This window comes from Catharus ustulatus, chromosome 5 (genome assembly GCF_009819885.2).
Source record: "Catharus ustulatus isolate bCatUst1 chromosome 5, bCatUst1.pri.v2, whole genome shotgun sequence".
NCBI classification, from domain to species: Eukaryota; Metazoa; Chordata; class Aves; order Passeriformes; family Turdidae; genus Catharus; species Catharus ustulatus.
In genome coordinates, this window is record NC_046225.1 from 3,815,293 (window position 1) to 3,828,823 (window position 13,531).

At 39.9% G+C, this 13,531-nt stretch overlaps 1 long non-coding RNA gene across 1 annotated transcript; it reads right to left on the minus strand.

The window, feature by feature from the left end:
• Positions 1-1,209: 1,209 nt before the first annotated feature.
• On the minus strand, positions 1,210-11,699 carry LOC116996176. Its single transcript, XR_004417895.1, has 3 exons — positions 11,608-11,699; positions 2,805-2,890; positions 1,210-1,306 (listed from the first exon to the last, which is right to left on the minus strand). It is a non-coding gene; the product is annotated as an uncharacterized LOC116996176 (long non-coding RNA).
• Between the last annotated feature and the right edge of the window lie 1,832 nt (positions 11,700-13,531).

Consider the following 13,531-nt stretch of genomic DNA (forward strand, 5'->3'; position numbering starts at 1 on the left):
AACTTGCTATCAGCCCAGAGGAAGCAAACTTCCCAGAGGAAATCTGTAAGGTGGGAAGGGTTTGTTAATGCTAGATGCACACAAGGATGCATAAAGGTTATTCCTAGCAAGCCACATCGCATCCTTGCTAAAGAAAACATGAACATTTCTACCCCTTGTGAGATCAAGGTACAGAAACACATATTCCTAAAAGAATGCCTTTCTCCAGGGCTTTGGGGTTTTGTTTTGAGTCCAGTGCCAGGTTCTGTAGGAGGCAGGTCTCTGTGAGCTTGCTAAAATCATGCTTTATTGCCTCTGTGGCAAAAAATTGAATCCTAATAAATTTTAACCAGCCAGCTGATTGTGCAGCACCAAGACACAGAGCTTACTGCAGCTGCTTTTCCTTTCTTGGATACTCAGGTGAATGAACACCATGACTGAACACAGCATTTCAGGGATGTTGAGGGGCAGAGATGAGACAGCATGAGCATTTCTTAGTGCTGGCCTCTTTGAATGATGAAAATTAAAGTAGCCCAATGGATGTTTACTGGCATCCTGTAATAGGTTTTCCACAGAAAATCAACCTAAGCACACCTGGGTATTGACTTGGAACTCAGCTTCATTCACTACTTACAGGTAAAGGTGTAAAAACACTTTTCCAAACAGAGGGGACTTGCCTTGTGAATGACTGGCCTGGTCCCCCTAAATGTCAAGGCTTGTAGATTTCTCCTATTCCCAGGTCATTTTTAAATTTAAATTCCAAATATTCCCACCTTTCTTTTTCAATCCAAAATATCCAAACTAAAGAAGGCATTCAGAAAAAATGTGCTTATCTAACTTGCAGTAAAGACATCATTTTCAGGAAACAAGAAGAGTTTTACAGATTAATCCAAAATGGTAAAACTCAAGCACAACTGCTCTTCACATCTAGTGAGCCCAGTAATAACTACAAGAAAGAAAATTAAAAACAGGAAAAAAAGCTATATGTGACTTTTGTCCCATATTATGCCTGTAGCTCAATTACAGAGCTGCATTGTGTGCTTAACTAAAAAGCAGTAAAGGCACTGCAAGGAGTACCATTAATGAGTCAGATCAGCTTTGTTTCTGGTGAAAACCTCTTTAATTCCTTAGGTTCACCTTTCCCTCCAGCAGCTCCTATCCAAGTACAAACAAGCAAAGGGTGAGGAGAAGTAACAAGCAAGATCACAATCAAATCCTACCAGTCCAGCAGTGTGCATCCAGCAGGCAGAGGATGAACTGGATAAGGAGGTGTGAGCTCAGAGATCCTGGTCCTCACAGGAGATTTGGAAGCTGAGAATGGTCCCCCCTGGGATGAAGGCACAGGGTGCAAAAAGGAGAAAGCACGTGGTGAAAAAAATGTAGAAGGAGGGTGATGCAGAAAAGCTGGAAATTGCATTTCAGAAGTTCACTGTGAACACAGAGTGCTGCAGGAAGCAGCAAGCTTATCGAAGATCTTTGCACTGCCTGTGGTATCAAATGTTCTGTTCACAGGGAGACTGGACAAACAAATTGGCAGGACATGTCAGCAGAGTCTAGACTGGAAAAGGTCTCCTGAGAAATTAATTTCCAAATGTTTAATCTACTCAATTTTATATATTTTTATCCACATTAGTGCAGCTTTTCACACTACTTTCCCTACTTCGAGAAAAATGCAGTTAAAAAAAAAAAGAAAAAGAAAAGGAATGAATATGTTCTTTTCTTTATTCTTTTCTTTATGTGATTTCACATTTTCCCAAATGCAACTTGAAGCCTCATCCAGGGAAATATTTACATATGTGCTTGTGTCATTTTGACTGCCCCCACACTTCCTGTACTCACTGGAGCCCATCTGATGCTTTAAACTAGGTGTTGAAATGCCCTACTGAACCAAAGCCCCTAATTCAGATTTTTTTTTTCTTTAAGGTGGAGAACAAAGAGATATCTCCCTCCTGGAAGCCTCAAGGGTTGGCAAGAAAGGAGATGATGTGGGAAACCTTGTGCCCTCTTCTCCCAGGTGACATGAAGAGCACTGCCAGATGTAATGTGTCAGAAGTAATGCAGAAGTGTTTTTTGGTAAGACATGCAAACCTCAATCCTTAGGTTTTTTCAGGAAAAAAATCCACCTCATCTGAATGCAACAGAGAACAGGTATTGTTTTGAAATGTGTTCACTGTGGAAGCTCATGGATATTCTTCTGGTATTTTACTCACAGAGCTGTCACTGTGTGCACATTAAAAGAAGTGGCAGAGCACACAGGCACTGATTTCCTGTTGCAGACAAACACCCATTGAGCACTCCCCACCACATCTGGGGAACCTGTCTTACCCTATTGCTTTTTTTGTTGCTTTTCAGGATATTTCACTGAAGGAATGAGAACAAATCAACTACAAACTTTCAGGGGAAAAGCACACAAATTTTAGATGTTAATCTCCAATTATCAGTGACTGAAAGGGCAAAGGACCCTGCTCCAGTGCCACACTCAATATTCCTCACAGGTGAGCTCTTTCTACAGCCCTCACTTTTCTTTGTCAACTCTTTTCTGACAGCAGTTAGGAGTTTCATCTCTAAGATTTTTCTGCATTTAGGGTTTTCATCTGTCCATCCCCTCTCTGCTAGAGAGGAATGACCCCTTGCCTCTGGTACTAAATTAGACAGTCCTTCCTGTGATTCTTGGAAAATTATCTTTATGGCTCTTTGAGGGAAGCACCTTTTTCTTAGACAAGTTTTTAATGTGGCCAGAATTGTTCTTTCATTGCAACACAGAATCCTTACAAAAAGCAGCAGGTTGTTTGTAACATTATGTAAAGGAAAGCACATCACAATACCTGCAATGATGGTTCATCAAAGACTTGAAATTGCCCAATCCTCTTTTTGGTGATGCTCTGGATTCTTTTCCACAACTGCTGTGTTCCTGAAAGGTAAATGTGAGATAGTCAGTAGGATCCTACCAGCGCTGAGCACCTCTCTGAGAGTTTTTGAAGGGTGCTGGAACCTAAGCCAGAACCACCCAGCCTGCCTCAAAAAAGAGGTTTTCTGGTTTAAAAACAGCCAAAGCCTGTGCCTGTTTCACTAGTGCATTCAAGGAGAAGAGTTCTTTTGAGAGCTATTTTTGCCATCCCTGTGAATCTGAAGCAGTGGTGGTGTTTTGCGGGTTCTACCGTGTAATTTCAATGTGCAACAATCGCTCCAAGTTGAATAATTTGGAATCCACGCACGCTTTGCAGTTTCAAGATAATTTGATCTGAATAGCAGTTTCATGGTAAATGTTTTGGCAGCAGTGAAAATACCCTCAACATTACGACTTGCAACTTGAAACACCAATAAGGATTTTACATGCTGGCAATGAAAGAGTTTGATAGGCAGGTTAAAATCATTAATTCCTCACTCTGAAACTGGTATTTTCTCACTGAAACGTTTGAAAACAAAGCTGCTTTCAACAGGTTATTTCTGTATTAATGTGATACCAGCAACATCTGTGCAGCTCCCTCTCTTCTCCTGTGGGCAAGCACTGTTAGGGGAGCTGGAAGGAACACAGCTCTTGCTTTCTTCACCCCACAGCTGTGGGGAAAATATGGGATATGATGTTTGAAGTGCTGGATAATTGGAGGAAGTGGATGGAGAATGATAACAACAGCAATAGGGAAGTTTCTCAAGTGATTTGAGAAGGTTGTCTGGTGCAGGCTGGATGTTTGATTATCTGTGCACTGGATACCCACTTCTCTCTACTTGAATAATACATGGGAACCAAGGATTGTTTACTTTGAAATACCAAAATGAGAAATGACCATGTTCTGAAAATAAAACCTGCGAGTTTCAACTCTGCCACCTCTAGGAAAGCCCAGTGGGAGGGATAGGATTGCTAGAACTAGGGGAGGCCTCCTTTTCCTTATTTGTTATCATTTAACAGAATCTGAAGGCATCTTTCTTTGCAGAGAGCAGGAAATCATTCCTGTGCAGCTCCAGGGCCACACAGAGGTTATGGTGCCCATTTCACTCGTGGTGCTAAACAACAGAGGGTTTCAGAACTGTACTGGGACTGTACAGAGTCACCAAACCAAACCCTGGCCAACAGAAAACAGAAGAGCACATGCACAGTGGAGAGTTTCTGACTTAGTAAGAGATGCAAACACAGTGCTCTTTAGATGCTTTCTCCTTCCAGTGTTCTCAAATATCACTGGTCTTGTTCCACTACAGGGGAGATTTCTCAGACTTACATTTGGAAGCACGTGGTCAGCAGAGAAAAAAATCCCAGCCAAAACATTGCTGTTAATTGGCAATTTTTTTTTGAAACCTGAACATTATGAATTCAGGTTATGCTCTCAGCCTTTGCTCTAAGTCTGCTTGGAATTAGGAACCTGAAGTTTTGTGGCAGTGAACTGTGGCATCCTATTGAGCAGAACTAGTGTGTGTATTGTGTACAAGCTAAACACAGCCTCACTCCTGCATGTCATTGGGAAATTAAAAGGACTCTGATTATGCACATTATGCACATAAAAGGATTGTGACTATGCACATTATCTGCCTGTAATGTCTGCATCTGGGACACAGAGAGTAGCTGCCACTTCAGGATGAGGCAGCCCAAGCACTGCCAAGACCTGTGAGGTGTTTGCCTTGTACAGAGTGAAATGTGGTGTCACTGACTTCAGCAGTGACATTCCAGGAGCTTTGTGCTCTGCCCAAGTTGCACTGATCTTCCCCATACATGGAAGGAAGTGCTTTACCAGAACAAGCATCATTTTTGCTAATCAGAGAATATGTAATCACCAAAGCAATCTGTAATATCTAATTTTTTATCCAAAGCTGCTTCTTACACAGACTCTGAGGACTGTTAAATATCACACTACATTCAAAAACCAGAACTTTCCAAAGCCCCTTTTTATTTCTTGCTCTCTTTGGCTAAACCTATTCTGAGTTAGTATCCTTTTCCAAGTTAACCTTTCTTGATCAGTGCTTTTAATGCAGCTGTTTGACTCAGCCAAGGAAGATGTTATGAAATCTTTTCTCCCCTTGCTGCCTGACCAAGGATGTTTCAATGGAAATGTGGTCTTTTTGATCTGATTTATTTGGGAGTTCTTCTTGTGCAGCTTGTATCTCAGCAGAAAACCTAACAATCTGTTTGCTCTTACTGGGAAAAAAGAGATTGTCACCCTGCCAACATAATTACATTGGTGAGTTAGGGAATAATGAGTGAGAACAGATGAAATATTTAGATATAAATAGTCTGTTTTCATGTGCTGTGATTGTCACTAATAAGGCAGGGATGTGTGGTTTGTGGTTCAGGGACAGGATGAGGAACCAGGACATCTGGATTCCTTTCCTAGCTTTACCACAGTGTATTGAAAAAGTCATCAAATCTCTTTGTGCCCCATCAGTTGGAAGTGGATAATAATGCTCTGGGGACTAATTCTTTAATACTGTCATCTTCACATGTTCAGGAGGGAAGAGCAATACAAGTGTACACTTTTAGCACACTACAAGTTGGTCCAACTAGAACTTGAAATCCAGATACCTAAGAAGTTTGTGAATTAATTTCTCCTATCCTGAGTAATTTGATCCATTTGCAATGAGAGAAAAACAAGAGGAAGATTAAAACCAGTACAGAGTGTTTGAACACAATGCTGTAAGTCTGTGACATTAAGCTTTCTGGGACAAGTTTTTTTTTTGGGCTTTACACTCTTGACATTTTCAATAAAGAGTTGCCAATGATGTCCTTGACTGAAATATCCTCATTTGTTCAAATCCTGAAAACAACTTAGGCCTTAACTCATGAGGCTTGGTATAATTTAAAAAAGGCCTACAGTGGCCACCTACACAAGGGATGTGTTTCCCCCAGCCTATGTGTGTTTTGTTCACTGCAGCTGTAAGTAACAGATCACTAAACCACAGATTAAAAGCATGTAATTGCTATAAAAGTAATTAAAGACAAGATTAATTCCACCTAGGAGTAAATAAGCAAATTTGGTATGTAAGTCATAGTGAAAAAGTTGTTGGGTTTGGGTTTTTTTTTAACATGCATATGGTAGTGGAGAGTCTCAAAAGCAGAGTTGCTTCTTCAGCTGTGGAGGGGAAGAAAGAAACTGTGCTAGGGATTTGAAAACCTCAATTTTAAATCACTTGGGATGAGCACTGCATTATTTTAAAGTTTCTAAAACTTCTTTAAATTTCCAATTTACTCAAAATGAGAGTCTGTAATGCTCTAGTGTTTTACCTGGGTGTCAGATGGCTCTACCTACACTGGAAAGCTAAACAGGAGCAGAAATCCAGCTGGCAGTGGGGACCCCACATCCACACTACACATGTGGCAGAATTTTCCAATCTAGCCCCATGTCTTGACTGTCTGGAGTTTAGGAAGTGTCCTCCTGGAGTACCTGATGCTGGTTTCATCCAAAAGCCAAAATCCAAAAGCCCAGTTCCTATGCTCTGACCTGAGGTGCAAGGAAAAGCTAAGTGGGAGAAATCAGGAAATTTGCTTCACAAGTGCCCATGTAATCTGACCCAATATACCAACCTCCCCTCACCCTATTTATACTGTTAGCCCTGAATAAGGCAGCACAAGGGCTTGATTTGCACTTGGAATCCAGCTGGCCAGCAAGACTGAGCACAAATTTCCCTTTGCTTTCATGGAGGCTTTGCTCTCAATCACTGCAGTTGGACACCACTGAAGCAGCAGCTGGAATACTTATCCTGCAGTATCATTTCAGATTTCTTTGAAAAAAAAAGACTTAAGGCTATGTGTAAGAGAAATTGCCTTCAGTTTGTTGATTTTATCTCATTTGAGACTGTTTTTGGGAACACTGCAATATTGGCACAGGAGGCACAATTACAGGGAGAATTAGCTCTTCACCATCACTCTCAACTAATTCTGTGTGTGCTGTGATGCTGAGGGAAAAGCCAACCTCTTGATGCACAAGAAATGCTCCAAGAATCTCTAGTGATTCATTTATTTCCTAACTGACTGGTACATTAAATCACAGAATAGTCTGTGGTTAAGCAAGTTTTTCATATCCAATCCTTGCTTTCACCAGGAAAAATGTGGGCATATGGCATGCCAGAAATTCCTTAGCATGGCCTGCCTGGGTCTGCAATAAGGAGATGTAGGGAGCAGCATCCCAGGGCTTACTGCTGAGATCCCTCATCCACCTCCAGAACCTTAGAAAATGAGTGCACTCAGAGAGACAGGGAATAGGTACCTGGAGGCTCATATCCTTCTCCATAAAAATTGCACTTACAATGATGCACATCACACTAATGTTCCTAAAAAGCCATCCCAAACCAACACACACTCATGCACATAAGCTCTAGCTGTGCATCTGTGTATGCATGGCCCTGTAATAACCATCTTCATGTGGTGAGACAAAGCAGCCTCATCTACCAAAAGATTTAGCAACATGAATTCTTTTCCTATATCTCAAATCCCACCAGCAGTAATTTCATCTCAAAATGGGAAGCACAGCATTGCATTATTTGAGCACAAAGGCCAAATTTCCCTGGTTGGCAGTTAGACCCCAAGCTCATACAAACACAGCAGGAGAAACCTGAAATGATTTTGTTTCCTAGTGGCACTAATTCCATTGCTGGAGAAAATGTAATTATATTTATGTTGACATCATAATGATAACTTTGCAGGCCAGACTCCATCCTGTCTGTTAGGCCAGATAGAGCTGGAGCACCAGCAGAGAGCTAAGGAATGCCTGTTCCTTGGTGGCAGTGTGCCTGGAGCCCCAGGCAGGCATTTCAACAGCAATAGTTCATTCTGTGCAAAAGATAGTTCTGATTTGATTGTGTCTCAGCTACAAAACCTCTCCTTTTCAAGGAGGTGGGAATTGCAGTCATTCATTGGTGATACCTTATTAATATGTGCATTTTTAGGTATTGATTCTGGTTATTTTAATTTACCATGTTACAGGAGATGTGCCAGCCTGTCCTGTTGTTGTCTCAAGGCACTGTGTCAGTGTGAGATGTCCTGAAGTCTGGATCACATTTTCATTCATCACTTCTCTTGTAAAAATGGTACCACTGCCCACAAGAGAAGCAGCACTGAGGTTGGGTGTTTCAATTCAGGGCTGAAAGATTTCTTTTTCCTTATATAACTCCTAAAGAACTCTGGAGCTACAACTGAACTAAATTAAGCAATTAGAAGACAGAAAGAGCTAAACAACTTATAATTTTCAAAACTAAGACTTTGGTTAAGAATAACATTCCAGGACAAGCAGAACACATTGCTTTTTAAACAGGTTAAAAAAAAAACAACCAGGCACAAAAAACCACCCCCTTATTGTTTGTGTCTGCTGAGCCTAATTATTTTCTTTGTCTTTTCCTCCCATAGTCATACAGCAGGACAAAAGCCATTGTTACAGTATCTGTAATTAGGATACCAGCAGATGGAATAGTTAATCATGCCCCAGCTAAGCATTGTGCATGTTGCTGGGGAAGTCAGCTAAGGTAGATTCATTTTTCCTAATTTAAGCATAGAAAAAAAGAAGCACCTGGTTTAACCTCCCATCCCTCCAGCAGGAGGGAGAGGAACAGACAGAAAGGCTGTGCTGGGGGTGGAATCACTCACTCCAGCACCAGGGAGGGAAGTGCTGATCTAGCTGAAACTCAGTTTTCTCTGTTAAACTGGAATTTTACCCTTCCTCACCACCCAGAAGAGGCAGGAAGATGATTTCCAGACATGAGGGCAGCCAGGGGCACACAGGAGCCACTGACAACCTTTGCACTTCTTGACCTCCCTGTCTTGACCTGCACTGCTGGACACAGCCAAGAATTGTCAGTGTTCACATTCCAAGCCTGGGGCACAAATCTGGCTGAGCTTGGTTTTTTTCCATTTTCATCAATATTAAAAATATTTCCTGTACATGGTGGTACTTCTGGCATTCACCACTCAAAGGCCTGTGCAGGCACCACATTTTCATAAATGCTTCATGGTTACCTACAGATTTCACAAGATTACATTGGCTGAAGCAGGAGGAATTTTATGGGCCTTACCAATGTTACCTGAGGAAATACAGGTCCCAAATGGTGATTTGGCTTTTCTTCCCCCTAAAATACAGTTATAATAGGGGGGCTAATGTATGGGAACACCAGAATAAAGTTTCTTAAAGGACAAGAACAATTGAACAAGTACCTTGAACAATTTTAGATACAGAGTTTAAAACAGCTTTTCCTTTTACTGAACTTTTTCAACTTGGTCAGTATTTTGTTCAATTTGTTTAGGGATAGTAATACCAAAGATATAACTCTGAAAGCAGCAGAGTTAAATAGCCAGAAAACTCTGCTATTTAAATCACTTTTACTTGCTCTTAGTTTGTTTTGGTTAGTTGGTTTTTACCTGGGAAGGTTTAGGTCAATTTTACTATATATAACACATTGAGTTGATAATAGATGGAAAAGAAATATGATTGAATTTATTTTAGTTAAAATAAATAACTCTTAAGTTGGAGGGAATAGCTCTTAAGTATGAACATAAAGTCACTGGCACTTTAAATTCTAAAATTACTACATGAAATCTTATAGGGAGTCAGTATATGAAAGCACTCAAGTTGAGTATTATGGGTCACCTCTGTCTAACTTCATTTGGAATTACTGATCTGCTGGCAAATTTAATTAGCTCCATACTATGTAAAAATCTAACAGGCAAGTTAGAAATGTATATATTAGTTTCAGCAAAATAGCAGATCATGTAAACTTCTGATTTTAATCCTCAAATCATGTCACTTGGAAAAAAAAATTTGCAGACCACTTTAATATATTTTTCCCCTTTTGTGCATTCCTTGCCAGAGCTAATTCTGCAGTGCAAGGAAGAGCATTTTTGCATGGATTCTGCCCTGTCCAGAGTACTGGAAATGTCACAGTAGCACAATCAGAGTCCCACTTCCTTTACAGGAGGAGATTGGAACAAACATCTGTGCATTTGGATGATGATCCAAATTAACCTGAGTGTGGCAGAGACCTCCTTGAGCCCTCCCTGGAACTAAAGGAAATGAGGGTGCAATTTTATACATCTGATTACAGGAGGGCTGCTCAGCAGCCAAGCAGCAGGTCCAATGGAAAATCAAATTGGATGTATCTCACATCTGTGGGCTGGTTTTGCTGCACCTCAGGGCTGTATCACACAGAGAGCCTTGCTCCTCAAGCAGAGAATTCCTAATCTGTTTATGTGGCATAGAAAGAAAAAAAGTGATAGCCTTTCTAAAAGTCTTATTCATTGTAAAACAGTCATCATCTGAAGCAGAAAATGTGCTTTTCTTCTTGTTCACTTGATTTTTGGTCATATTTCCTGGTGTACCATCTCACTCTTTCAAACTGCAACATTACCAAGATATGTAATTTCAGATTACACAGGAAAAGATTAATTACTCAACTAATTTATAGGTGCTTCAGGCTTTGTCTGAGCTGGGATGGATCATTCCTTCCTTCCCCCTGAGCACTGATTTCTTTAACAAAGGTTTGCTGGGACAAAACTTCACCTTCTATCAATTCTGTATCACCTTCACACACTTTGTCACCTGTTTCCCTGCTCTAAGCTGCTACACAGATGTTGAATACTGCATGTGAACTGTTTATTGGGATGCTCCTTGTATAAATATACAGGTTTGATTTAGCTGGCTGTCAGAAAGGCAAACAGGAATAAAGGAGAACAGCTTCAGATCACAGCAAACTCTCATCACATAAAAAACTGAGCTGTTCACTAAATTCTTACTTTTTTACCTCAGCCACCTTAGAAAATTGTTTTGCAAGGACTGAGGGCTGGATAACTAAAAGGATTGTGGCTGGTTAAGGTATCCTTCCAAGGAGCCACAGAGCAGCCATTCAAAATCCGTGTCCCTGTTCACCTTTTCCAGGTCCCTCCAAAGGTATAAATCAGGTGGCACAATTACTTCAGGACACCTGAGTCACATTGTGCCAGTGACTTTGCAAATATTTGGGACTATTTATGAGGTGCTAACTCTTGTCTCTATGTGCTCAGCTTAGCCTGGATTCAGCTGAGATAACCAAAGTCAAGTACTTAATTGTTAAGCCTGATTTTGCATGCACAGAATGCACAGAAGTGTCCTGGCTTTGCATCCAAAATCGATGTTTGACATCTACTCATCCAACTCACCCCTGCAGGACACTGCTGTGTCATTTCCCACTGGTCAGAGCCACATAAAATCTCTGTACATAAAATCTAAGTGCACAAAGTAGGCAGGAGAGTAACAGTGTGGTCACTCTGAATAAATGGCCATGGCTACAAAAACTACAGGCAAGGGGAATTCGGTCTTATGAGTATAAATGTTGAGCTAAAGAATTAATTTTTGTTTCTCTGAAAGAGCTCAGTGAGGCATAAAAATGTTCAGGAATGTTTAATCCTAAAGGGAATGAGATTTATCAAAGCAATTTGAAAGGATGATATGTTCACCTCTGGTTCTGCAGCCAAAGAAAAGCCAAGAAAGTCCAAGGCATTAAGAACTTGGAAGATATTTTTCATTCTGCCAAGCTGTTTTTCATGCTGTTCTCATTGCCTCAAGTTTGATGCTACAGTGCAAGGCAAATCTGGTTCTGGCAAGCAATCACTAACTTGTGATAAGCATTAGGTTTACATTTAAAGATCAAAGCAAACATACATAAACCATTTTGAGTACATACATATCATATCCTCTGCTTTATGTCCTGGCCCTTGGGTTTATATCCTTCATCATGGAGTTTCCCTCTTAATTCTTGGTGAGTCCAGGAAGAACTGGAATCTGTATTGAAAAGAAAATGCAGTTAATTTAATTTATAGTAATATGTAGTGGGATAGGGATTTCAGGCAGAAATTGTATTTATTGGTGAGTAGATGAGGCCAGAGGAACTACAAGGTCTGTTACTGTCACACTCATTGGAGGGACAATGAACACTGAAATTTTTGAATGCTCATTGTGTTGTTTTTCTCCCCTCTGACAAAAGCCAATGATCAAACCATTAACAACACACATATACTTAAACAAAATTCCCATTTATCTGACAAATCCCAATGCCAGACCTGCCCATAACTAAAACTGATATTCTAAGATCATTGTGCCATGAGAGGGGGGAAGGTTGGCAATTTTTCCATTTCAGGGCAGATTAGACCCATGGTTAAACAATCCACAGGTCATCCCTATGACCAAGTCCTGAAATCCTTCATGACTGAACTCCACCTGGGATCCATTTCTACAGGTTTCTACACTTTAATAAATCTGACCTTTTACTTCTGTTTAGTCTAACCTTTTCCACTGGATAAAAATGAAGGCATCATTTTGAAAACCTGTATTGAAAACTCAATTTTTCTGAGCATTTTATGAAGAGTTTAAGAGGACAGATCAGCTCAGGCTCTAAATGAAACTCTCAAGAATTTGATTTGAATAAAACTCAGTCTACTGTAAAATGAAATATTGAAAGAATGCTTCATTTCATGTCTTAGGAGAAACTGCTAGAGATGATTTCTGCACAGTGATTTGCACAGGTTAGGAGCTATTGATTCATCTTTACTTACATGGAACAGGTTCTTCTAAAGTCACATGTATAAACAAGCAAACTGATGGCAGATTTACAAGCACTTTGCAAAAGGTATTACAAGTGTGCTTGTAAAAAAGAATCTGAACCTGTTCTATGTGTAGTAGAAGAAGAAAAAAAAGAACACCTGACAGCTTGAAGAATCCAACTTCATCTCCCTTAATTCTTGGGAACTATAATCCATAAATTAGCAACATCTTGTGAGATCACCCACCACACACACTTAGGCAGGCTGAAAACTGTAAATATGTCTGGATTTACAGCAGATTTGCTGCAAAACTTCAAGTTAGTTCCAGTCCACTCTTGCCAGTTCTCCTCATTGCTCAGTATGCACAGAAATCTCATCCTGAGTTTCCTTTAAATTGAGTTGGGGTTTTTTAAAATTGCAAATTGTAGGATGAAAGTGTAGAGAATTATTTTTCTTTTCCAAGTACCTGAAGAGTTTTAGGTTGAGTTTCTAATAATTCTTTATCTAGTCTTTATCTAGTCCAGAAGATTGCTTTTTGATGGTCTAAAGTTCACCATTAGTTTTACATATTCTTATACACTGGTCTGACTCAGAACCAGTCCAACTGTTTAGTTACAAATGGTTTTAGTTTCCAAGTAAACCAAGTGGCAAAGCAATTCAAAACATATTGAATTCATTTAATACATTAATAACCACAACTGGCTCTAAATCAAAAAGAATTACTCGAGACTTAGAGAGTTTTATTTCTGACAGTTCTTACTTTTAAAATAAAGTAAAACATATTGGATGTATTTACTTACTTTAAAATAGCAAATCACTAACACAGGGATTAACATATTCCTTTTCTTCCTCATGTCCAAGACATTTCTTTATACAAAAGAAAATGCTTGATTTCTCTTCAATGCAAAAAATAATCCTGTAAATGCACTTTTCATGTCCCTTGTGCAGCCACTTTGCTGAACTTTTAGATTCTACAGTTAGATAAATCAGATTTCCTAGCAAAGATCTAAAGCTGTAAATACAATTTATCTTCACTTCATTAGGGAAATGGGCATTTCCTGTCTTGGG